This window comes from Argentina anserina, unplaced genomic scaffold, assembly GCF_933775445.1.
Source record: "Argentina anserina unplaced genomic scaffold, drPotAnse1.1, whole genome shotgun sequence".
Lineage (NCBI taxonomy): Eukaryota > Viridiplantae > Streptophyta > Magnoliopsida > Rosales > Rosaceae > Argentina > Argentina anserina.
The window spans coordinates 405687-432974 of record NW_026089443.1 but is presented as its reverse complement, the minus strand read 5'-3'; positions in this window follow the sequence as shown (position 1 = coordinate 432974).

Here is a 27288-nt window from a genome sequence, read left to right as displayed (position 1 = left end):
GTGTATCTTTACATCGTTTGCGTATCTTTACTATTCCAATTGTGTATCTTTCCATTTCTCGTTTGAGTATCTTTCTGTAAGGCTTTCTGATGCGAGTTTCTATTGAATTTGAGAGTTTTGCAAGTGTGGGAGTGTGTTTCTTTCAAACTGACTATCTTTACATCGTTTGCGTATCTTTACTATTCCAAGTGTGTATCTTTACATCGTTTGCGTATCTTTACTATTCCAATTGTGTATCTTTACATCGTTTGCGTATCTTTACTATTCCAATTGTGTATCTTTTCATTTCTCGTTTGAGTATCTTTCTGTAAGGCTTCTGATGCGAGTTTCTATTGTATTTGAGTGTTTTGCAAGTGTGGGAGTGTGTTTCTTTCAAACTGAGTATCTTTACATCGTTTGCGTATCTTTACTATTCCAATTGTGTATCTTTTCATTTCTCGTTTGAGTATCTTTTTGTAAGGCTTTCTGATGCGAGTTTCTATTGTATTTGAGAGTTTTGCAAGTGTGGGAGTGTGTTTCTTTCAAACTGAGTATCTTTACATCGTTTGCGTATCTTTACTATTCCAATTGTGTATCTTTTCATTTCTCGTTTGAGTATCTTTCTGTAAGGCTTCTGATGCGAGTTTCTATTGTATTTGAGTGTTTTGCAAGTGTGGGAGTGTGTTTCTTTCAAACTGAGTATCTTTACATCGTTTGCGTACCTTTACGATTCCAATTGTGTATCTTTTCATTTCTCGTTTGAGTATCTTTCTGTAAGGCTTTCTGATGCGAGTTTCTATTGAATTTGAGAGTTTTGCAAGTGTGGGAGTGTGTTTCTTTCAAACTGAGTATCTTTACATCGTTTGCGTATCTTTACTATTCCAATTGTGTATCTTTACATCGTTTGCGTATCTTTACGATTCCAATTGTGTATCTTTTCATTTCTCGTTTGAGTATCTTTCTGTAAGGCTTTCTGATGCGAGTTTCTATTGAATTTGAGAGTTTTGCAAGTGTGGGAGTGTGTTTCTTTCAAACTGAGTATCTTTACATCGTTTGCGTATCTTTACTATTCCAAGTGTGTATCTTTACATCGTTTGCGTATCGTTACTATTCCAATTGTGTATCTTTACATCGTTTGCGTATCTTTACTATTCCAATTGTGTATCTTTCCATTTCTCGTTTGAGTATCTTTCTGTAAGGCTTCTGATGCGAGTTTCTATTGTATTTGAGAGTTTTGCAAGTGTGGGAGTGTGTTTCTTTCAAACTGAGTATCTTTGCATCGTTTGCGTATCTTTACTATTCCAATTGTGTATCTTTACATCGTTTGCGTATCTTTACTATTCCAATTGTGTATCTTTTCATTTCTCGTTTGAGTATCTTTCTGTAAGGCTTCTGATGCGAGTTTCTATTGTATTTAAGAGTTTTGCAAGTGTGGGAGTGTGTTTCTTTCAAACTGAGTATCTTTACATCGTTTGCGTATCTTTACTATTCCAATTGTGTATCTTTTCATTTCTCGTTTGAGTATCTTTCTGTAAGGATTCTGATGCGAGTTTCTATTGTATTTGAGTGTTTTGCAAGTGTGGGAGTGTGTTTCTTTCAAACTGAGTATCTTTACATCGTTTGCGTATCTTTACGATTCCAATTGTGTATCTTTTCATTTCTCGTTTGAGTATCTTTCTGTAAGGCTTTCTGATGCGAGTTTCTATTGAATTTGAGAGTTTTGCAAGTGTGGGAGTGTGTTTCTTTCAAACTGAGTATCTTTACATCGTTTGCGTATCTTTACTATTCCAATTGTGTATCTTTACATCGTTTGCGTATCTTTACGATTCCAATTGTGTATCTTTTCATTTCTCGTTTGAGTATCTTTCTGTAGGGCTTTCTGATGCGAGTTTCTATTGAATTTGAGAGTTTTGCAAGTGTGGGAGTGTTTTTCTTTCAAACTGAGTATCTTTACATCGTTTGCGTATCTTTACTATTCCAAGTGTGTATCTTTACATCGTTTGCGTATCTTTACTATTCCAATTGTGTATCTTTTCATTTCTCGTTTGAGTATCTTTCTGTAAGGCTTTCTGATGCGAGTTTCTATTGAATTTGAGAGTTTTGCAAGTGTGGGAGTGTGTTTCTTTCAAACTGAGTATCTTTACATCGTTTGCGTATCTTTACTATTCCAATTGTGTATCTTTACATCGTTTGCGTATCATTACTATTCCAATTGTGTATCTTTTCATTTCTCGTTTGAGTATCTTTCTGTATGGCTTCTGATGCGAGTTTCTATTGTATTTGAGAGTTTTGCAAGTGTGGGAGTGTGTTTCTTTCAAACTGAGTATCTTTACATCGTTTGCGTATCTTTACTATTCCAATTGTGTATCTTTACATCGTTTGCGTATCTTTACGATTCCAATTGTGTATCTTTTCATTTCTCGTTTGAGTATCTTTCTGTAGGGCTTTCTGATGCGAGTTTCTATTGAATTTGAGAGTTTTGCAAGTGTGGGAGTGTTTTTCATTCAAACTGAGTATCTTTACATCGTTTGCGTATCTTTACTATTCCAATTGTGTATCTTTACATCGTTTGCGTATCTTTACGATTCCAATTGTGTATCTTTTCATTTCTCGTTTGAGTATCTTTCTGTAAGGCTTCTGATGCGAGTTTCTATTGTATTTAAGAGTTTTGCAAGTGTGGGAGTGTGTTTCTTTCAAACTGAGTATCTTTACATCGTTTGCGTATCTTTACTATTCCAATTGTGTATCTTTTCATTTCTCGTTTGAGTATCTTTCTGTAAGGCTTCTGATGCGAGTTTCTATTGTATTTGAGTGTTTTGCAAGTGTGGGAGTGTGTTTCTTTCAAACTGAGTATCTTTACATCGTTTGCGTATCTTTACGATTCCAATTGTGTATCTTTTCCTTTCTCGTTTGAGTATCTTTCTGTAAGGCTTTCTGATGCGAGTTTCTATTGAATTTGAGAGTTTTGCAAGTGTGGGAGTGTGTTTCTTTCAAACTGAGTATCTTTACATCGTTTGCGTATCTTTACTATTCCAATTGTGTATCTTTACATCGTTTGCGTATCTTTACGATTCCAATTGTGTATCTTTTCATTTCTCGTTTGAGTATCTTTCTGTAAGGCTTTCTGATGTGAGTTTCTATTGAATTTGAGAGTTTTGCAAGTGTGGGAGTGTGTTTCTTTCAAACTGAGTATCTTTACATCGTTTGCGTATCTTTACTATTCCAAGTGTGTATCTTTACATCGTTTGCGTATCTTTACTATTCCAATTGTGTATCTTTTCATTTCTCGTTTGAGTATCTTTCTGTAAGGCTTCTGATGCGAGTTTCTATTGAATTTGAGAGTTTTGCAAGTGTGGGAGTGTGTTTCTTTCAAACTGAGTATCTTTACATTATTTGCGTATCTTTACTATTCCAATTGTGTATCTTTACATCGTTTGCGTATCTTTACTATTCCAATTGTGTATCTTTTCATTTCTCGTTTGAGTATCTTTCTGTAAGGCTTTCTGATGCGAGTTTCTATTGTATTTGAGAGTTTTGCAAGTGTGGGAGTGTGTTTCTTTCAAACTGAGTATCTTTACATCGTTTGCGTATCTTTACTATTCTAATTGTGTATCTTTACATCGTTTGCGTATCTTTACTATTCCAATTGTGTATCTTTTCATTTCTCGTTTGAGTATCTTTCTGTAAGGCTTCTGATGCGAGTTTCTATTATATTTAAGAGTTTTGCAAGTGTGGGAGTGTGTTTCTTTCAAACTGAGTATCTTTACATCGTTTGCGTATCTTTACTATTCCAATTGTGTATCTTTTCATTTCTCGTTTGAGTATCTTTCTGTAAGGCTTCTGATGCGAGTTTCTATTGTATTTGAGTGTTTTGCAAGTGTGGGAGTGTGTTTCTTTCAAACTGAGTATCTTTACATCGTTTGCGTATCTTTACGATTCCAATTGTGTATCTTTTCATTTCTCGTTTGAGTATCTTTCTGTAAGGCTTTCTGATGCGAGTTTCTATTGAATTTGAGAGTTTTGCAAGTGTGGGAGTGTGTTTCTTTCAAACTGAGTATCTTTACATCGTTTGCGTATCTTTACTATTCCAATTGTGTATCTTTACATCGTTTGCGTATCTTTACGATTCCAATTGTGTATCTTTTCATTTCTCGTTTGAGTATCTTTCTGTAAGGCTTTCTGATGCGAGTTTCTATTGAATTTGAGAGTTTTGCAAGTGTGGGAGTGTGTTTCTTTCAAACTGAGTATCTTTACATCGTTTGCGTATCTTTACTATTCCAAGTGTGTATCTTTACATCGTTTGCGTATCTTTACTATTCCAATTGTGTATCTTTACATCGTTTGCGTATCTTTACTATTCCAATTGTGTATCTTTCCATTTCTCGTTTGAGTATCTTTCTGTAAGGCTTTCTGATGCGAGTTTCTATTGAATTTGAGAGTTTTGCAAGTGTGGGAGTGTGTTTCTTTCAAACTGACTATCTTTACATCGTTTGCGTATCTTTACTATTCCAAGTGTGTATCTTTACATCGTTTGCGTATCGTTACTATTCCAATTGTGTATCTTTACATCGTTTGCGTATCTTTACTATTCCAATTGTGTATCTTTTCATTTCTCGTTTGAGTATCTTTCTGTAAGGCTTCTGATGCGAGTTTCTATTGTATTTGAGTGTTTTGCAAGTGTGGGAGTGTGTTTCTTTCAAACTGAGTATCTTTACATCGTTTGCGTATCTTTACTATTCCAATTGTGTATCTTTTCATTTCTCGTTTGAGTATCTTTCTGTAAGGCTTTCTGATGCGAGTTTCTATTGTATTTGAGAGTTTTGCAAGTGTGGGAGTGTGTTTCTTTCAAACTGAGTATCTTTACATCGTTTGCGTATCTTTACTATTCCAATTGTGTATCTTTACATCGTTTGCGTGTCTTTACTATTCCAATTGTGTATCTTTTCATTTCTCGTTTGAGTATCTTTCTGTAAGGCTTCTGATGCGAGTTTCTATTATATTTAAGAGTTTTGCAAGTGTGGGAGTGTGTTTCTTTCAAACTGAGTATCTTTACATCGTTTGCGTATCTTTACTATTCCAATTGTGTATCTTTTCATTTCTCGTTTGAGTATCTTTCTGTAAGGCTTCTGATGCGAGTTTCTATTGTATTTGACTGTTTTGCAAGTGTGGGAGTGTGTTTCTTTCAAACTGAGTATCTTTACATCGTTTGCGTATCTTTACGATTCCAATTGTGTATCTTTTCATTTCTCGTTTGAGTATCTTTCTGTAAGGCTTTCTGATGCGAGTTTCTATTGAATTTGAGAGTTTTGCAAGTGTGGGAGTGTGTTTCTTTCAAACTGAGTATCTTTACATCGTTTGCGTATCTTTACTATTCCAATTGTGTATCTTTACATCGTTTGCGTATCTTTACGATTCCAATTGTGTATCTTTTCATTTCTCGTTTGAGTATCTTTCTGTAAGGCTTTCTGATGCGAGTTTCTATTGAATTTGAGAGTTTTGCAAGTGTGGGAGTGTGTTTCTTTCAAACTGAGTATCTTTACATCGTTTGCGTATCTTTACTATTCCAAGTGTGTATCTTTACATCGTTTGCGTATCGTTACTATTCCAATTGTGTATCTTTACATCGTTTGCGTATCTTTACTATTCCAATTGTGTATCTTTCCATTTCTCGTTTGAGTATCTTTCTGTAAGGCTTCTGATGCGAGTTTCTATTGTATTTGAGAGTTTTGCAAGTGTGGGAGTGTGTTTCTTTCAAACTGAGTATCTTTGCATCGTTTGCGTATCTTTACTATTCCAATTGTGTATCTTTACATCGTTTGCGTATCTTTACTATTCCAATTGTGTATCTTTTCATTTCTCGTTTGAGTATCTTTCTGTAGGGCTTTCTGATGCGAGTTTCTATTGTATTTAAGAGTTTTGCAAGTGTGGGAGTGTGTTTCTTTCAAACTGAGTATCTTTACATCGTTTGCGTATCTTTACTATTCCAATTGTGTATCTTTTCATTTCTCGTTTGAGTATCTTTCTGTAAGGCTTCTGATGCGAGTTTCTATTGTATTTGAGTGTTTTGCAAGTGTGGGAGTGTGTTTCTTTCAAACTGAGTATCTTTACATCGTTTGCGTATCTTTACGATTCCAATTGTGTATCTTTTCATTTCTCGTTTGAATATCTTTCTGTAAGGCTTTCTGATGCGAGTTTCTATTGAATTTGAGAGTTTTGCAAGTGTGGGAGTGTGTTTCTTTCAAACTGAGTATCTTTACATCGTTTGCGTATCTTTACTATTCCAATTGTGTATCTTTACATCGTTTGCGTATCTTTACGATTCCAATTGTGTATCTTTTCATTTCTCGTTTGAGTATCTTTCTGTAGGGCTTTCTGATGCGAGTTTCTATTGAATTTGAGAGTTTTGCAAGTGTGGGAGTGTTTTTCTTTCAAACTGAGTATCTTTACATCGTTTGCGTATCTTTACTATTCCAAGTGTGTATCTTTACATCGTTTGCGTATCTTTACTATTCCAATTGTGTATCTTTTCATTTCTCGTTTGAGTATCTTTCTGTAAGGCTTTCTGATGCGAGTTTCTATTGAATTTGAGAGTTTTGCAAGTGTGGGAGTGTGTTTCTTTCAAACTGAGTATCTTTACATCGTTTGCGTATCTTTACTATTCCAATTGTGTATCTTTACATCGTTTGCGTATCATTACTATTCCAATTGTGTATCTTTTCATTTCTCGTTTGAGTATCTTTCTGTATGGCTTCTGATGCGAGTTTCTATTGTATTTGAGAGTTTTGCAAGTGTGGGAGTGTGTTTCTTTCAAACTGAGTATCTTTACATCGTTTGCGTATCTTTACTATTCCAATTGTGTATCTTTTCATTTCTCGTTTGAGTATCTTTCTGTAAGGCTTCTGATGCGAGTTTCTATTGTATTTGAGTGTTTTGCAAGTGTGGGAGTGTGTTTCTTTCAAACTGAGTATCTTTACATCGTTTGCGTATCTTTACTATTCCAATTGTGTATCTTTACATCGTTTGCGTATCTTTACGATTCCAATTGTGTATCTTTTCATTTCTCGTTTGAGTATCTTTCTGTAGGGCTTTCTGATGCGAGTTTCTATTGAATTTGAGAGTTTTGCAAGTGTGGGAGTGTTTTTCTTTCAAACTGAGTATCTTTACATCGTTTGCGTATCTTTACTATTCCAATTGTGTATCTTTACATCGTTTGCGTATCTTTACGATTCCAATTGTGTATCTTTTCATTTCTCGTTTGAGTATCTTTCTGTAAGGCTTCTGATGCGAGTTTCTATTGTATTTAAGAGTTTTGCAAGTGTGGGAGTGTGTTTCTTTCAAACTGAGTATCTTTACATCGTTTGCGTATCTTTACTATTCCAATTGTGTATCTTTTCATTTCTCGTTTGAGTATCTTTCTGTAAGGCTTCTGATGCGAGTTTCTATTGTATTTGAGTGTTTTGCAAGTGTGGGAGTGTGTTTCTTTCAAACTGAGTATCTTTACATCGTTTGCGTATCTTTACGATTCCAATTGTGTATCTTTACATCGTTTGCGTATCTTTACGATTCCAATTGTGTATCTTTTCATTTCTCGTTTGAGTATCTTTCTGTAAGGCTTTCTGATGCGAGTTTCTATTGAATTTGAGAGTTTTGCAAGTGTGGGAGTGTGTTTCTTTCAAACTGAGTATCTTTACATCGTTTGCGTATCTTTACTATTCCAAGTGTGTATCTTTACATCGTTTGCGTATCGTTACTATTCCAATTGTGTATCTTTACATCGTTTGCGTATCTTTACTATTCCAATTGTGTATCTTTCCATTTCTCGTTTGAGTATCTTTCTGTAAGGCTTCTGATGCGAGTTTCTATTGTATTTGAGAGTTTTGCAAGTGTGGTAGTGTGTTTCTTTCAAACTGAGTATCTTTGCATCGTTTGCGTATCTTTACTATTCCAATTGTGTATCTTTACATCGTTTGCGTATCTTTACTATTCCAATTGTGTATCTTTTCATTTCTCGTTTGAGTATCTTTCTGTAAGGCTTCTGATGCGAGTTTCTATTGTATTTAAGAGTTTTGCAAGTGTGGGAGTGTGTTTCTTTCAAACTGAGTATCTTTACATCGTTTGCGTATCTTTACTATTCCAATTGTGTATCTTTTCATTTCTCGTTTGAGTATCTTTCTGTAAGGCTTCTGATGCGAGTTTCTATTGTATTTGAGCGTTTTGCAAGTGTGGGAGTGTGTTTCTTTCAAACTGAGTATCTTTACATCGTTTGCGTATCTTTACTATTCCAATTGTGTATCTTTTCATTTCTCGTTTGAGTATCTTTCTGTAAGGCTTTCTGATGCGAGTTTCTATTGTATTTGAGAGTTTTGCAAGTGTGGGAGTGTGTTTCTTTCAAACTGAGTATCTTTACATCGTTTGCGTATCTTTACTATTCCAATTGTGTATCTTTACATCGTTTGCGTATCTTTACTATTCCAATTGTGTATCTTTTCATTTCTCGTTTGAGTATCTTTCTGTAAGGCTTCTGATGCGAGTTTCTATTATATTTAAGAGTTTTGCAAGTGTGGGAGTGTGTTTCTTTCAAACTGAGTATCTTTACATCGTTTGCGTATCTTTACTATTCCAATTGTGTATCTTTTCATTTCTCGTTTGAGTATCTTTCTGTAAGGCTTCTGATGCGAGTTTCTATTGTATTTGACTGTTTTGCAAGTGTGGGAGTGTGTTTCTTTCAAACTGAGTATCTTTACATCGTTTGCGTATCTTTACGATTCCAATTGTGTATCTTTTCATTTCTCGTTTGAGTATCTTTCTGTAAGGCTTTCTGATGCGAGTTTCTATTGAATTTGAGAGTTTTGCAAGTGTGGGAGTGTGTTTCTTTCAAACTGAGTATCTTTACATCGTTTGCGTATCTTTACTATTCCAATTGTGTATCTTTACATCGTTTGCGTATCTTTACGATTCCAATTGTGTATCTTTTCATTTCTCGTTTGAGTATCTTTCTGTAAGGCTTTCTGATGCGAGTTTCTATTGAATTTGAGAGTTTTGCAAGTGTGGGAGTGTGTTTCTTTCAAACTGAGTATCTTTACATCGTTTGCGTATCTTTACTATTCCAAGTGTGTATCTTTACATCGTTTGCGTATCGTTACTATTCCAATTGTGTATCTTTACATCGTTTGCGTATCTTTACTATTCCAATTGTGTATCTTTCCATTTCTCGTTTGAGTATCTTTCTGTAAGGCTTCTGATGCGAGTTTCTATTGTATTTGAGAGTTTTGCAAGTGTGGGAGTGTGTTTCTTTCAAACTGAGTATCTTTGCATCGTTTGCGTATCTTTACTATTCCAATTGTGTATCTTTACATCGTTTGCGTATCTTTACTATTCCAATTGTGTATCTTTTCATTTCTCGTTTGAGTATCTTTCTGTAGGGCTTTCTGATGCGAGTTTCTATTGTATTTAAGAGTTTTGCAAGTGTGGGAGTGTGTTTCTTTCAAACTGAGTATCTTTACATCGTTTGCGTATCTTTACTATTCCAATTGTGTATCTTTTCATTTCTCGTTTGAGTATCTTTCTGTAAGGCTTCTGATGCGAGTTTCTATTGTATTTGAGTGTTTTGCAAGTGTGGGAGTGTGTTTCTTTCAAACTGAGTATCTTTACATCGTTTGCGTATCTTTACGATTCCAATTGTGTATCTTTTCATTTCTCGTTTGAGTATCTTTCTGTAAGGCTTTCTGATGCGAGTTTCTATTGAATTTGAGAGTTTTGCAAGTGTGGGAGTGTGTTTCTTTCAAACTGAGTATCTTTACATCGTTTGCGTATCTTTACTATTCCAATTGTGTATCTTTACATCGTTTGCGTATCTTTACGATTCCAATTGTGTATCTTTTCATTTCTCGTTTGAGTATCTTTCTGTAGGGCTTTCTGATGCGAGTTTCTATTGAATTTGAGAGTTTTGCAAGTGTGGGAGTGTTTTTCTTTCAAACTGAGTATCTTTACATCGTTTGCGTATCTTTACTATTCCAAGTGTGTATCTTTACATCGTTTGCGTATCTTTACTATTCCAATTGTGTATCTTTTCATTTCTCGTTTGAGTATCTTTCTGTAAGGCTTTCTGATGCGAGTTTCTATTGAATTTGAGAGTTTTGCAAGTGTGGGAGTGTGTTTCTTTCAAACTGAGTATCTTTACATCGTTTGCGTATCTTTACTATTCCAATTGTGTATCTTTACATCGTTTGCGTATCATTACTATTCCAATTGTGTATCTTTTCATTTCTCGTTTGAGTATCTTTCTGTATGGCTTCTGATGCGAGTTTCTATTGTATTTGAGAGTTTTGCAAGTGTGGGAGTGTGTTTCTTTCAAACTGAGTATCTTTACATCGTTTGCGTATCTTTACTATTCCAATTGTGTATCTTTTCATTTCTCGTTTGAGTATCTTTCTGTAAGGCTTCTGATGCGAGTTTCTATTGTATTTGAGTGTTTTGCAAGTGTGGGAGTGTGTTTCTTTCAAACTGAGTATCTTTACATCGTTTGCGTATCTTTACTATTCCAATTGTGTATCTTTACATCGTTTGCGTATCTTTACGATTCCAATTGTGTATCTTTTCATTTCTCGTTTGAGTATCTTTCTGTAGGGCTTTCTGATGCGAGTTTCTATTGAATTTGAGAGTTTTGCAAGTGTGGGAGTGTTTTTCTTTCAAACTGAGTATCTTTACATCGTTTGCGTATCTTTACTATTCCAATTGTGTATCTTTACATCGTTTGCGTATCTTTACGATTCCAATTGTGTATCTTTTCATTTCTCGTTTGAGTATCTTTCTGTAAGGCTTCTGATGCGAGTTTCTATTGTATTTAAGAGTTTTGCAAGTGTGGGAGTGTGTTTCTTTCAAACTGAGTATCTTTACATCGTTTGCGTATCTTTACGATTCCAATTGTGTATCTTTTCATTTCTCGTTTGAGTATCTTTCTGTAGGGCTTTCTGATGCGAGTTTCTATTGAATTTGAGAGTTTTGCAAGTGTGGGAGTGTTTTTCTTTCAAACTGAGTATCTTTACATCGTTTGCGTATCTTTACTATTCCAATTGTGTATCTTTACATCGTTTGCGTATCTTTACGATTCCAATTGTGTATCTTTTCATTTCTCGTTTGAGTATCTTTCTGTAAGGCTTCTGATGCGAGTTTCTATTGTATTTAAGAGTTTTGCAAGTGTGGGAGTGTGTTTCTTTCAAACTGAGTATCTTTACATCGTTTGCGTATCTTTACTATTCCAATTGTGTATCTTTTCATTTCTCGTTTGAGTATCTTTCTGTAAGGCTTCTGATGCGAGTTTCTATTGTATTTGAGTGTTTTGCAAGTGTGGGAGTGTGTTTCTTTCAAACTGACTATCTTTACATCGTTTGCGTATCTTTACTATTCCAAGTGTGTATCTTTACATCGTTTGCGTATCTTTACTATTCCAATTGTGTATCTTTACATCGTTTGCGTATCTTTACGATTCCAATTGTGTATCTTTTCATTTCTCGTTTGAGTATCTTTCTGTAAGGCTTTCTGATGCGAGTTTCTATTGAATTTGAGAGTTTTGCAAGTGTGGGAGTGTGTTTCTTTCAAACTGAGTATCTTTACATCGTTTGCGTATCTTTACTATTCCAAGTGTGTATCTTTACATCGTTTGCGTATCGTTACTATTCCAATTGTGTATCTTTACATCGTTTGCGTATCTTTACTATTCCAATTGTGTATCTTTCCATTTCTCGTTTGAGTATCTTTCTGTAAGGCTTCTGATGCGAGTTTCTATTGTATTTGAGAGTTTTGCAAGTGTGGGAGTGTGTTTCTTTCAAACTGAGTATCTTTGCATCGTTTGCGTATCTTTACTATTCCAATTGTGTATCTTTACATCGTTTGCGTATCTTTACTATTCCAATTGTGTATCTTTTCATTTCTCGTTTGAGTATCTTTCTGTAAGGCTTCTGATGCGAGTTTCTATTGTATTTAAGAGTTTTGCAAGTGTGGGAGTGTGTTTCTTTCAAACTGAGTATCTTTACATCGTTTGCGTATCTTTACTATTCCAATTGTGTATCTTTTCATTTCTCGTTTGAGTATCTTTCTGTAAGGCTTCTGATGCGAGTTTCTATTGTATTTGAGTGTTTTGCAAGTGTGGGAGTGTGTTTCTTTCAAACTGAGTATCTTTACATCGTTTGCGTATCTTTACGATTCCAATTGTGTATCTTTTCATTTCTCGTTTGAGTATCTTTCTGTAAGGCTTTCTGATGCGAGTTTCTATTGAATTTGAGAGTTTTGCAAGTGTGGGAGTGTGTTTCTTTCAAACTGAGTATCTTTACATCGTTTGCGTATCTTTACTATTCCAATTGTGTATCTTTACATCGTTTGCGTATCTTTACGATTCCAATTGTGTATCTTTTCATTTCTCGTTTGAGTATCTTTCTGTAGGGCTTTCTGATGCGAGTTTCTATTGAATTTGAGAGTTTTGCAAGTGTGGGAGTGTGTTTCTTTCAAACTGAGTATCTTTACATCGTTTGCGTATCTTTACTATTCCAATTGTGTATCTTTACATCGTTTGCGTATCTTTACGATTCCAATTGTGTATCTTTTCATTTCTCGTTTGAGTATCTTTCTGTAAGGCTTTCTGATGCGAGTTTCTATTGAATTTGAGAGTTTTGCAAGTGTGGGAGTGTGTTTCTTTCAAACTGAGTATCTTTACATCGTTTGCGTATCTTTACTATTCCAAGTGTGTATCTTTACATCGTTTGCGTATCTTTACTATTCCAATTGTGTATCTTTACATCGTTTGCGTATCTTTACTATTCCAATTGTGTATCTTTCCATTTCTCGTTTGAGTATCTTTCTGTAAGGCTTTCTGATGCGAGTTTCTATTGAATTTGAGAGTTTTGCAAGTGTGGGAGTGTGTTTCTTTCAAACTGACTATCTTTACATCGTTTGCGTATCTTTACTATTCCAAGTGTGTATCTTTACATCGTTTGCGTATCTTTACTATTCCAATTGTGTATCTTTACATCGTTTGCGTATCTTTACTATTCCAATTGTGTATCTTTTCATTTCTCGTTTGAGTATCTTTCTGTAAGGCTTCTGATGCGAGTTTCTATTGTATTTGAGTGTTTTGCAAGTGTGGGAGTGTGTTTCTTTCAAACTGAGTATCTTTACATCGTTTGCGTATCTTTACTATTCCAATTGTGTATCTTTTCATTTCTCGTTTGAGTATCTTTCTGTAAGGCTTTCTGATGCGAGTTTCTATTGTATTTGAGAGTTTTGCAAGTGTGGGAGTGTGTTTCTTTCAAACTGAGTATCTTTACATCGTTTGCGTATCTTTACTATTCCAATTGTGTATCTTTACATCGTTTGCGTATCTTTACTATTCCAATTGTGTATCTTTTCATTTCTCGTTTGAGTATCTTTCTGTAAGGCTTCTGATGCGAGTTTCTATTATATTTAAGAGTTTTGCAAGTGTGGGAGTGTGTTTCTTTCAAACTGAGTATCTTTACATCGTTTGCGTATCTTTACTATTCCAATTGTGTATCTTTTCATTTCTCGTTTGAGTATCTTTCTGTAAGGCTTCTGATGCGAGTTTCTATTGTATTTAAGAGTTTTGCAAGTGTGGGAGTGTGTTTCTTTCAAACTGAGTATCTTTACATCGTTTGCGTATCTTTACTATTCCAATTGTGTATCTTTTCATTTCTCGTTTGAGTATCTTTCTGTAAGGCTTCTGATGCGAGTTTCTATTGTATTTGAGTGTTTTGCAAGTGTGGGAGTGTGTTTCTTTCAAACTGAGTATCTTTACATCGTTTGCGTATCTTTACGATTCCAATTGTGTATCTTTACATCGTTTGCGTATCTTTACGATTCCAATTGTGTATCTTTTCATTTCTCGTTTGAGTATCTTTCTGTAAGGCTTTCTGATGCGAGTTTCTATTGAATTTGAGAGTTTTGCAAGTGTGGGAGTGTGTTTCTTTCAAACTGAGTATCTTTACATCGTTTGCGTATCTTTACTATTCCAAGTGTGTATCTTTACATCGTTTGCGTATCGTTACTATTCCAATTGTGTATCTTTACATCGTTTGCGTATCTTTACTATTCCAATTGTGTATCTTTCCATTTCTCGTTTGAGTATCTTTCTGTAAGGCTTCTGATGCGAGTTTCTATTGTATTTGAGAGTTTTGCAAGTGTGGGAGTGTGTTTCTTTCAAACTGAGTATCTTTGCATCGTTTGCGTATCTTTACTATTCCAATTGTGTATCTTTACATCGTTTGCGTATCTTTACTATTCCAATTGTGTATCTTTTCATTTCTCGTTTGAGTATCTTTCTGTAAGGCTTCTGATGCGAGTTTCTATTGTATTTAAGAGTTTTGCAAGTGTGGGAGTGTGTTTCTTTCAAACTGAGTATCTTTACATCGTTTGCGTATCTTTACTATTCCAATTGTGTATCTTTTCATTTCTCGTTTGAGTATCTTTCTGTAAGGCTTCTGATGCGAGTTTCTATTGTATTTGAGTGTTTTGCAAGTGTGGGAGTGTGTTTCTTTCAAACTGAGTATCTTTACATCGTTTGCGTATCTTTACGATTCCAATTGTGTATCTTTTCATTTCTCGTTTGAGTATCTTTCTGTAAGGCTTTCTGATGCGAGTTTCTATTGAATTTGAGAGTTTTGCAAGTGTGGGAGTGTGTTTCTTTCAAACTGAGTATCTTTACATCGTTTGCGTATCTTTACTATTCCAATTGTGTATCTTTACATCGTTTGCGTATCTTTACGATTCCAATTGTGTATCTTTTCATTTCTCGTTTGAGTATCTTTCTGTAGGGCTTTCTGATGCGAGTTTCTATTGAATTTGAGAGTTTTGCAAGTGTGGGAGTGTGTTTCTTTCAAACTGAGTATCTTTACATCGTTTGCGTATCTTTACTATTCCAATTGTGTATCTTTACATCGTTTGCGTATCTTTACGATTCCAATTGTGTATCTTTTCATTTCTCGTTTGAGTATCTTTCTGTAAGGCTTTCTGATGCGAGTTTCTATTGAATTTGAGAGTTTTGCAAGTGTGGGAGTGTGTTTCTTTCAAACTGAGTATCTTTACATCGTTTGCGTATCTTTACTATTCCAAGTGTGTATCTTTACATCGTTTGCGTATCTTTACTATTCCAATTGTGTATCTTTACATCGTTTGCGTATCTTTACTATTCCAATTGTGTATCTTTCCATTTCTCGTTTGAGTATCTTTCTGTAAGGCTTTCTGATGCGAGTTTCTATTGAATTTGAGAGTTTTGCAAGTGTGGGAGTGTGTTTCTTTCAAACTGACTATCTTTACATCGTTTGCGTATCTTTACTATTCCAAGTGTGTATCTTTACATCGTTTGCGTATCTTTACTATTCCAATTGTGTATCTTTACATCGTTTGCGTATCTTTACTATTCCAATTGTGTATCTTTTCATTTCTCGTTTGAGTATCTTTCTGTATGGCTTCTGATGCGAGTTTCTATTGTATTTGAGAGTTTTGCAAGTGTGGGAGTGTGTTTCTTTCAAACTGAGTATCTTTACATCGTTTGCGTATCTTTACTATTCCAATTGTGTATCTTTTCATTTCTCGTTTGAGTATCTTTCTGTAAGGCTTCTGATGCGAGTTTCTATTGTATTTGAGTGTTTTGCAAGTGTGGGAGTGTGTTTCTTTCAAACTGAGTATCTTTACATCGTTTGCGTATCTTTACTATTCCAATTGTGTATCTTTACATCGTTTGCGTATCTTTACGATTCCAATTGTGTATCTTTTCATTTCTCGTTTGAGTATCTTTCTGTAGGGCTTTCTGATGCGAGTTTCTATTGAATTTGAGAGTTTTGCAAGTGTGGGAGTGTTTTTCTTTCAAACTGAGTATCTTTACATCGTTTGCGTATCTTTACTATTCCAATTGTGTATCTTTACATCGTTTGCGTATCTTTACGATTCCAATTGTGTATCTTTTCATTTCTCGTTTGAGTATCTTTCTGTAAGGCTTCTGATGCGAGTTTCTATTGTATTTAAGAGTTTTGCAAGTGTGGGAGTGTGTTTCTTTCAAACTGAGTATCTTTACATCGTTTGCGTATCTTTACTATTCCAATTGTGTATCTTTTCATTTCTCGTTTGAGTATCTTTCTGTAAGGCTTCTGATGCGAGTTTCTATTGTATTTGAGTGTTTTGCAAGTGTGGGAGTGTGTTTCTTTCAAACTGAGTATCTTTACATCGTTTGCGTATCTTTACGATTCCAATTGTGTATCTTTACATCGTTTGCGTATCTTTACGATTCCAATTGTGTATCTTTTCATTTCTCGTTTGAGTATCTTTCTGTAAGGCTTTCTGATGCGAGTTTCTATTGAATTTGAGAGTTTTGCAAGTGTGGGAGTGTGTTTCTTTCAAACTGAGTATCTTTACATCGTTTGCGTATCTTTACTATTCCAAGTGTGTATCTTTACATCGTTTGCGTATCGTTACTATTCCAATTGTGTATCTTTACATCGTTTGCGTATCTTTACTATTCCAATTGTGTATCTTTCCATTTCTCGTTTGAGTATCTTTCTGTAAGGCTTCTGATGCGAGTTTCTATTGTATTTGAGAGTTTTGCAAGTGTGGGAGTGTGTTTCTTTCAAACTGAGTATCTTTGCATCGTTTGCGTATCTTTACTATTCCAATTGTGTATCTTTACATCGTTTGCGTATCTTTACTATTCCAATTGTGTATCTTTTCATTTCTCGTTTGAGTATCTTTCTGTAAGGCTTCTGATGCGAGTTTCTATTGTATTTAAGAGTTTTGCAAGTGTGGGAGTGTGTTTCTTTCAAACTGAGTATCTTTACATCGTTTGCGTATCTTTACTATTCCAATTGTGTATCTTTTCATTTCTCGTTTGAGTATCTTTCTGTAAGGCTTCTGATGCGAGTTTCTATTGTATTTGAGTGTTTTGCAAGTGTGGGAGTGTGTTTCTTTCAAACTGAGTATCTTTACATCGTTTGCGTATCTTTACGATTCCAATTGTGTATCTTTTCATTTCTCGTTTGAGTATCTTTCTGTAAGGCTTTCTGATGCGAGTTTCTATTGAATTTGAGAGTTTTGCAAGTGTGGGAGTGTGTTTCTTTCAAACTGAGTATCTTTACATCGTTTGCGTATCTTTACTATTCCAATTGTGTATCTTTACATCGTTTGCGTATCTTTACGATTCCAATTGTGTATCTTTTCATTTCTCGTTTGAGTATCTTTCTGTAGGGCTTTCTGATGCGAGTTTCTATTGAATTTGAGAGTTTTGCAAGTGTGGGAGTGTGTTTCTTTCAAACTGAGTATCTTTACATCGTTTGCGTATCTTTACTATTCCAATTGTGTATCTTTACATCGTTTGCGTATCTTTACGATTCCAATTGTGTATCTTTTCATTTCTCGTTTGAGTATCTTTCTGTAAGGCTTTCTGATGCGAGTTTCTATTGAATTTGAGAGTTTTGCAAGTGTGGGAGTGTGTTTCTTTCAAACTGAGTATCTTTACATCGTTTGCGTATCTTTACTATTCCAAGTGTGTATCTTTACATCGTTTGCGTATCTTTACTATTCCAATTGTGTATCTTTACATCGTTTGCGTATCTTTACTATTCCAATTGTGTATCTTTCCATTTCTCGTTTGAGTATCTTTCTGTAAGGCTTTCTGATGCGAGTTTCTATTGAATTTGAGAGTTTTGCAAGTGTGGGAGTGTGTTTCTTTCAAACTGAGTATCTTTACATCGTTTGCGTATCTTTACTATTCCAAGTGTGTATCTTTACATCGTTTGCGTATCTTTACTATTCCAATTGTGTATCTTTACATCGTTTGCGTATCTTTACTATTCCAATTGTGTATCTTTTCATTTCTCGTTTGAGTATCTTTCTGTAAGGCTTCTGATGCGAGTTTCTATTGTATTTGAGTGTTTTGCAAGTGTGGGAGTGTGTTTCTTTCAAACTGAGTATCTTTACATCGTTTGCGTATCTTTACTATTCCAATTGTGTATCTTTTCATTTCTCGTTTGAGTATCTTTCTGTAAGGCTTTCTGATGCGAGTTTCTATTGTATTTGAGAGTTTTGCAAGTGTGGGAGTGTGTTTCTTTCAAACTGAGTATCTTTACATCGTTTGCGTATCTTTACTATTCCAATTGTGTATCTTTACATCGTTTGCGTATCTTTACTATTCCAATTGTGTATCTTTTCATTTCTCGTTTGAGTATCTTTCTGTAAGGCTTCTGATGCGAGTTTCTATTATATTTAAGAGTTTTGCAAGTGTGGGAGTGTGTTTCTTTCAAACTGAGTATCTTTACATCGTTTGCGTATCTTTACTATTCCAATTGTGTATCTTTTCATTTCTCGTTTGAGTATCTTTCTGTAAGGCTTCTGATGCGAGTTTCTATTGTATTTGACTGTTTTGCAAGTGTGGGAGTGTGTTTCTTTCAAACTGAGTATCTTTACATCGTTTGCGTATCTTTACGATTCCAATTGTGTATCTTTTCATTTCTCGTTTGAGTATCTTTCTGTAAGGCTTTCTGATGCGAGTTTCTATTGAATTTGAGAGTTTTGCAAGTGTGGGAGTGTGTTTCTTTCAAACTGAGTATCTTTACATCGTTTGCGTATCTTTACTATTCCAATTGTGTATCTTTACATCGTTTGCGTATCTTTACGATTCCAATTGTGTATCTTTTCATTTCTCGTTTGAGTATCTTTCTGTAAGGCTTTCTGATGCGAGTTTCTATTGAATTTGAGAGTTTTGCAAGTGTGGGAGTGTGTTTCTTTCAAACTGAGTATCTTTACATCGTTTGCGTATCTTTACTATTCCAAGTGTGTATCTTTACATCGTTTGCGTATCGTTACTATTCCAATTGTGTATCTTTACATCGTTTGCGTATCTTTACTATTCCAATTGTGTATCTTTCCATTTCTCGTTTGAGTATCTTTCTGTAAGGCTTCTGATGCGAGTTTCTATTGTATTTGAGAGTTTTGCAAGTGTGGGAGTGTGTTTCTTTCAAACTGAGTATCTTTACATCGTTTGCGTATCTTTACTATTCCAATTGTGTATCTTTACATCGTTTGCGTATCTTTACTATTCCAATTGTGTATCTTTTCATTTCTCGTTTGAGTATCTTTCTGTAGGGCTTTCTGATGCGAGTTTCTATTGTATTTAAGAGTTTTGCAAGTGTGGGAGTGTGTTTCTTTCAAACTGAGTATCTTTACATCGTTTGCGTATCTTTACTATTCCAATTGTGTATCTTTTCATTTCTCGTTTGAGTATCTTTCTGTAAGGCTTCTGATGCGAGTTTCTATTGTATTTGAGTGTTTTGCAAGTGTGGGAGTGTGTTTCTTTCAAACTGAGTATCTTTACATCGTTTGCGTATCTTTACGATTCCAATTGTGTATCTTTTCATTTCTCGTTTGAGTATCTTTCTGTAAGGCTTTCTGATGCGAGTTTCTATTGAATTTGAGAGTTTTGCAAGTGTGGGAGTGTGTTTCTTTCAAACTGAGTATCTTTACATCGTTTGCGTATCTTTACTATTCCAATTGTGTATCTTTACATCGTTTGCGTATCTTTACGATTCCAATTGTGTATCTTTTCATTTCTCGTTTGAGTATCTTTCTGTAGGGCTTTCTGATGCGAGTTTCTATTGAATTTGAGAGTTTTGCAAGTGTGGGAGTGTTTTTCTTTCAAACTGAGTATCTTTACATCGTTTGCGTATCTTTACTATTCCAAGTGTGTATCTTTACATCGTTTGCGTATCTTTACTATTCCAATTGTGTATCTTTTCATTTCTCGTTTGAGTATCTTTCTGTAAGGCTTTCTGATGCGAGTTTCTATTGAATTTGAGAGTTTTGCAAGTGTGGGAGTGTGTTTCTTTCAAACTGAGTATCTTTACATCGTTTGCGTATCTTTACTATTCCAATTGTGTATCTTTACATCGTTTGCGTATCATTACTATTCCAATTGTGTATCTTTTCATTTCTCGTTTGAGTATCTTTCTGTATGGCTTCTGATGCGAGTTTCTATTGTATTTGAGAGTTTTGCAAGTGTGGGAGTGTGTTTCTTTCAAACTGAGTATCTTTACATCGTTTGCGTATCTTTACTATTCCAATTGTGTATCTTTACATCGTTTGAGTATCTTTACGATTCCAATTGTGTATCTTTTCATTTCTCGTTTGAGTATCTTTCTGTAGGGCTTTCTGATGCGAGTTTCTATTGAATTTGAGAGTTTTGCAAGTGTGGGAGTGTTTTTCTTTCAAACTGAGTATCTTTACATCGTTTGCGTATCTTTACTATTCCAATTGTGTATCTTTACATCGTTTGCGTATCTTTACGATTCCAATTGTGTATCTTTTCATTTCTCGTTTGAGTATCTTTCTGTAAGGCTTCTGATGCGAGTTTCTATTGTATTTAAGAGTTTTGCAAGTGTGGGAGTGTGTTTCTTTCAAACTGAGTATCTTTACATCGTTTGCGTATCTTTACTATTCCAAATGTGTATCTTTTCATTTCTCGTTTGAGTATCTTTCTGTAAGGCTTCTGATGCGAGTTTCTATTGTATTTGAGTGTTTTGCAAGTGTGGGAGTGTGTTTCTTTCAAACTGAGTATCTTTACATCGTTTGCGTATCTTTCCGATTCCAATTGTGTATCTTTTCCTTTCTCGTTTGAGTATCTTTCTGTAAGGCTTTCTGATGCGAGTTTCTATTGAATTTGAGAGTTTTGCAAGTGTGGGAGTGTGTTTCTTTCAAACTGAGTATCTTTACATCGTTTGCGTATCTTTACTATTCCAATTGTGTATCTTTACATCGTTTGCGTATCTTTACGATTCCAATTGTGTATCTTTTCATTTCTCGTTTGAGTATCTTTCTGTAAGGCTTTCTGATGCGAGTTTCTATTGAATTTGAGAGTTTTGCAAGTGTGGGAGTGTGTTTCTTTCAAACTGAGTATCTTTACATCGTTTGCGTATCTTTACTATTCCAAGTGTGTATCTTTACATCGTTTGCGTATCTTTACTATTCCAATTGTGTATCTTTTCATTTCTCGTTTGAGTATCTTTCTGTAAGGCTTTCAGATGCGAGTTTCTATTGAATTTGAGAGTTTTGCAAGTGTGGGAGTGTGTTTCTTTCAAACTGAGTATCTTTACATCGTTTGCGTATCTTTACTATTCCAATTGTGTATCTTTACATCGTTTGCGTATCTTTACTATTCCAATTGTGTATCTTTTCATTTCTCGTTTTGAGTATCTTTCTGTAAGGCTTCTGATGCGAGTTTCTATTGTATTTGAGAGTTTTACAAGCGGGGGAGTGTGTTTCTTTCAAACTGAGTATCTTTACATCGTTTGCGTATCTTTACGATTCCAATTGTGTATCTTTTCATTTCTCGTTTGAGTATCTTTCTGTAAGGCTTTCTGATGCGAGTTTCTATTGTATTTGAGAGTTTTGCAAGTGTGGGAGTGTGTTTCTTTCAAACTGAGTATCTTTACATCGTTTGCGTATCTTTACTATTCCAATTGTGTATCTTTACATCGTTTGCGTATCTTTACTATTCCAATTGTGTATCTTTTCATTTCTCGTTTGAGTATCTTTCTGTAAGGCTTCTGATGCGAGTTTCTATTATATTTAAGAGTTTTGCAAGTGTGGGAGTGTGTTTCTTTCAAACTGAGTATCTTTACATCGTTTGCGTATCTTTACTATTCCAATTGTGTATCTTTTCATTTCTCGTTTGAGTATCTTTCTGTAAGGCTTTCTGATGCGAGTTTCTATTGTATTTGAGAGTTTTGCAAGTGTGGGAGTGTGTTTCTTTCAAACTGAGTATCTTTACATCGTTTGCGTATCTTTACTATTCCAATTGTGTATCTTTACATCGTTTGCGTATCTTTACTATTCCAATTGTGTATCTTTTCATTTCTCGTTTGAGTATCTTTCTGTAAGGCTTCTGATGCGAGTTTCTATTATATTTAAGAGTTTTGCAAGTGTGGGAGTGTGTTTCTTTCAAACTGAGTATCTTTACATCGTTTGCGTATCTTTACTATTCCAATTGTGTATCTTTTCATTTCTCGTTTGAGTATCTTTCTGTAAGGCTTCTGATGCGAGTTTCTATTGTATTTGAGTGTTTTGCAAGTGTGGGAGTGTGTTTCTTTCAAACTGAGTATCTTTACATCGTTTGCGTATCTTTACGATTCCAATTGTGTATCTTTTCATTTCTCGTTTGAGTATCTTTCTGTAAGGCTTTCTGATGCGAGTTTCTATTGAATTTGAGAGTTTTGCAAGTGTGGGAGTGTGTTTCTTTCAAACTGAGTATCTTTACATCGTTTGCGTATCTTTACTATTCCAATTGTGTATCTTTACATCGTTTGCGTATCTTTACGATTCCAATTGTGTATCTTTTCATTTCTCGTTTGAGTATCTTTCTGTAAGGCTTTCTGATGCGAGTTTCTATTGAATTTGAGAGTTTTGCAAGTGTGGGAGTGTGTTTCTTTCAAACTGAGTATCTTTACATCGTTTGCGTATCTTTACTATTCCAAGTGTGTATCTTTACATCGTTTGCGTATCTTTACTATTCCAATTGTGTATCTTTACATCGTTTGCGTATCTTTACTATTCCAATTGTGTATCTTTTCATTTCTCGTTTGAGTATCTTTCTGTAAGGCTTCTGATGCGAGTTTCTATTGTATTTGAGAGTTTTGCAAGTGTGGGAGTGTGTTTCTTTCAAACTGAGTATCTTTACATCGTTTGCGTATCTTTACTATTCCAATTGTGTATCTTTACATCGTTTGCGTATCTTTACTATTCCAATTGTGTATCTTTTCATTTCTCGTTTGAGTATCTTTCTGTAAGGCTTCTGATGCGAGTTTCTATTGTATTTAAGAGTTTTGCAAGTGTGGGAGTGTGTTTCTTTCAAACTGAGTATCTTTACATCGTTTGCGTATCTTTACTATTCCAATTGTGTATCTTTTCATTTCTCGTTTGAGTATCTTTCTGTAAGGCTTCTGATGCGAGTTTCTATTGTATTTGAGTGTTTTGCAAGTGTGGGAGTGTGTTTCTTTCAAACTGAGTATCTTTACATCGTTTGCGTATCTTTACGATTCCAATTGTGTATCTTTTCATTTCTCGTTTGAGTATCTTTCTGTAAGGCTTTCTGATGCGAGTTTCTATTGAATTTGAGAGTTTTGCAAGTGTGGGAGTGTGTTTCTTTCAAACTGAGTATCTTTACATCGTTTGCGTATCTTTACTATTCCAAGTGTGTATCTTTACATCGTTTGCGTATCTTTACTATTCCAATTGTGTATCTTTTCATTTCTCGTTTGAGTATCTTTCTGTAAGGCTTTCTGATGCGAGTTTCTCTTGAATTTGAGAGTTTTGCAAGTGTGGGAGTGTGTTTCTTTCAAACTGAGTATCTTTACATCGTTTGCGTATCTTTACTATTCCAATTGTGTATCTTTACATCGTTTGCGTATCTTTACTATTCCAATTGTGTATCTTTTCATTTCTCGTTTGAGTATCTTTCTGTAAGGCTTCTGATGCGAGTTTCTATTATATTTAAGAGTTTTGCAAGTGTGGGAGTGTGTTTCTTTCAAACTGAGTATCTTTACATCGTTTGCGTATCTTTACTATTCCAATTGTGTATCTTTTCATTTCTCGTTTGAGTATCTTTCTGTAAGGCTTCTGATGCGAGTTTCTATTGTATTTGAGTGTTTTGCAAGTGTGGGAGTGTGTTTCTTTCAAACTGAGTATCTTTACATCGTTTGCGTATCTTTACGATTCCAATTGTGTATCTTTTCATTTCTCGTTTGAGTATCTTTCTGTAAGGCTTTCTGATGCGAGTTTCTATTGAATTTGAGAGTTTTGCAAGTGTGGGAGTGTGTTTCTTTCAAACTGAGTATCTTTACATCGTTTGCGTATCTTTACTATTCCAATTGTGTATCTTTACATCGTTTGCGTATCTTTACGATTCCAATTGTGTATCTTTTCATTTCTCGTTTGAGTATCTTTCTGTAAGGCTTTCTGATGCGAGTTTCTATTGAATTTGAGAGTTTTGCAAGTGTGGGAGTGTGTTTCTTTCAAACTGACTATCTTTACATCGTTTGCGTATCTTTACTATTCCAAGTGTGTATCTTTACATCGTTTGCGTATCTTTACTATTCCAATTGTGTATCTTTACATCGTTTGCGTATCTTTACTATTCCAATTGTGTATCTTTTCATTTCTCGTTTGAGTATCTTTCTGTAAGGCTTTCTGATGCGAGTTTCTATTGAATTTGAGAGTTTTGCAAGTGTGGGAGTGTGTTTCTTTCAAACTGAGTATCTTTACATCGTTTGCGTATCTTTACTATTCCAAGTGTGTATCTTTACATCGTTTGCGTATCTTTACTATTCCAATTGTGTATCTTTTCATTTCTCGTTTGAGTATCTTTCTGTAAGGCTTTCTGATGCGAGTTTCTCTTGAATTTGAGAGTTTTGCAAGTGTGGGAGTGTGTTTCTTTCAAACTGAGTATCTTTACATCGTTTGCGTATCTTTACTATTCCAATTGTGTATCTTTACATCGTTTGCGTATCTTTACTATTCCAATTGTGTATCTTTTCATTTCTCGTTTGAGTATCTTTCTGTAAGGCTTCTGATGCGAGTTTCTATTATATTTAAGAGTTTTGCAAGTGTGGGAGTGTGTTTCTTTCAAACTGAGTATCTTTACATCGTTTGCGTATCTTTACTATTCCAATTGTGTATCTTTTCATTTCTCGTTTGAGTATCTTTCTGTAAGGCTTCTGATGCGAGTTTCTATTGTATTTGAGTGTTTTGCAAGTGTGGGAGTGTGTTTCTTTCAAACTGAGTATCTTTACATCGTTTGCGTATCTTTACGATTCCAATTGTGTATCTTTTCATTTCTCGTTTGAGTATCTTTCTGTAAGGCTTTCTGATGCGAGTTTCTATTGAATTTGAGAGTTTTGCAAGTGTGGGAGTGTGTTTCTTTCAAACTGAGTATCTTTACATCGTTTGCGTATCTTTACTATTCCAATTGTGTATCTTTACATCGTTTGCGTATCTTTACGATTCCAATTGTGTATCTTTTCATTTCTCGTTTGAGTATCTTTCTGTAAGGCTTTCTGATGCGAGTTTCTATTGAATTTGAGAGTTTTGCAAGTGTGGGAGTGTGTTTCTTTCAAACTGACTATCTTTACATCGTTTGCGTATCTTTACTATTCCAATTGTGTATCTTTACATCGTTTGCGTATCTTTACTATTCCAATTGTGTATCTTTACATCGTTTGCGTATCTTTACTATTCCAATTGTGTATCTTTTCATTTCTCGTTTGAGTATCTTTCTGTAAGGCTTTCTGATGCGAGTTTCTATTGAATTTGAGAGTTTTGCAAGTGTGGGAGTGTGTTTCTTTCAAACTGAGTATCTTTACATCGTTTGCGTATCTTTACTATTCCAAGTGTGTATCTTTACATCGTTTGCGTATCTTTACTATTCCAATTGTGTATCTTTTCATTTCTCGTTTGAGTATCTTTCTGTAAGGCTTTCTGATGCGAGTTTCTCTTGAATTTGAGAGTTTTGCAAGTGTGGGAGTGTGTTTCTTTCAAACTGAGTATCTTTACATCGTTTGCGTATCTTTACTATTCCAATTGTGTATCTTTACATCGTTTGCGTATCTTTACTATTCCAATTGTGTATCTTTTCATTTCTCGTTTGAGTATCTTTCTGTAAGGCTTCTGATGCGAGTTTCTATTATATTTAAGAGTTTTGCAAGTGTGGGAGTGTGTTTCTTTCAAACTGAGTATCTTTACATCGTTTGCGTATCTTTACTATTCCAATTGTGTATCTTTTCATTTCTCGTTTGAGTATCTTTCTGTAAGGCTTCTGATGCGAGTTTCTATTGTATTTGAGTGTTTTGCAAGTGTGGGAGTGTGTTTCTTTCAAACTGAGTATCTTTACATCGTTTGCGTATCTTTACGATTCCAATTGTGTATCTTTTCATTTCTCGTTTGAGTATCTTTCTGTAAGGCTTTCTGATGCGAGTTTCTATTGAATTTGAGAGTTTTGCAAGTGTGGGAGTGTGTTTCTTTCAAACTGAGTATCTTTACATCGTTTGCGTATCTTTACTATTCCAATTGTGTATCTTTACATCGTTTGCGTATCTTTACGATTCCAATTGTGTATCTTTTCATTTCTCGTTTGAGTATCTTTCTGTAAGGCTTTCTGATGCGAGTTTCTATTGAATTTGAGAGTTTTGCAAGTGTGGGAGTGTGTTTCTTTCAAACTGACTATCTTTACATCGTTTGCGTATCTTTACTATTCCAAGTGTGTATCTTTACATCGTTTGCGTATCTTTACTATTCCAATTGTGTATCTTTACATCGTTTGCGTATCTTTACTATTCCAATTGTGTATCTGTTCATTTCTCGTTTGAGTATCTTTCTGTAAGGCTTCTGATGCGAGTTTCTATTGTATTTGAGTGTTTTGCAAGTGTGGGAGTGTGTTTCTTTCAAACTGAGTATCTTTACATCGTTTGCGTATCTTTACGATTCCAATTGTGTATCTTTTCATTTCTCGTTTGAGTATCTTTCTGTAAGGCTTTCTGATGCGAGTTTCTATTGAATTTGAGAGTTTTGCAAGTGTGGGAGTGTGTTTCTTTCAAACTGAGTATCTTTACATCGTTTGCGTATCTTTACTATTCCAATTGTGTATCTTTACATCGTTTGCGTATCTTTACGATTCCAATTGTGTATCTTTTCATTTCTCGTTTGAGTATCTTTCTGTAAGGCTTTCTGATGCGAGTTTCTATTGAATTTGAGAGTTTTGCAAGTGTGGGAGTGTGTTTCTTTCAAACTGACTATCTTTACATCGTTTGCGTATCTTTACTATTCCAAGTGTGTATCTTTACATCGTTTGCGTATCTTTACTATTCCAATTGTGTATCTTTACATCGTTTGCGTATCTTTACTATTCCAATTGTGTATCTTTTCATTTCTCGTTTGAGTATCTTTCTGTAAGGCTTTCTGATGCGAGTTTCTATTGAATTTGAGAGTTTTGCAAGTGTGGGAGTGTGTTTCTTTCAAACTGAGTATCTTTACATCGTTTGCGTATCTTTACTATTCCAAGTGTGTATCTTTACATCGTTTGCGTATCTTTACTATTCCAATTGTGTATCTTTTCATTTCTCGTTTGAGTATCTTTCTGTAAGGCTTTCTGATGCGAGTTTCTCTTGAATTTGAGAGTTTTGCAAGTGTGGGAGTGTGTTTCTTTCAAACTGAGTATCTTTACATCGTTTGCGTATCTTTACTATTCCAATTGTGTATCTTTACATCGTTTGC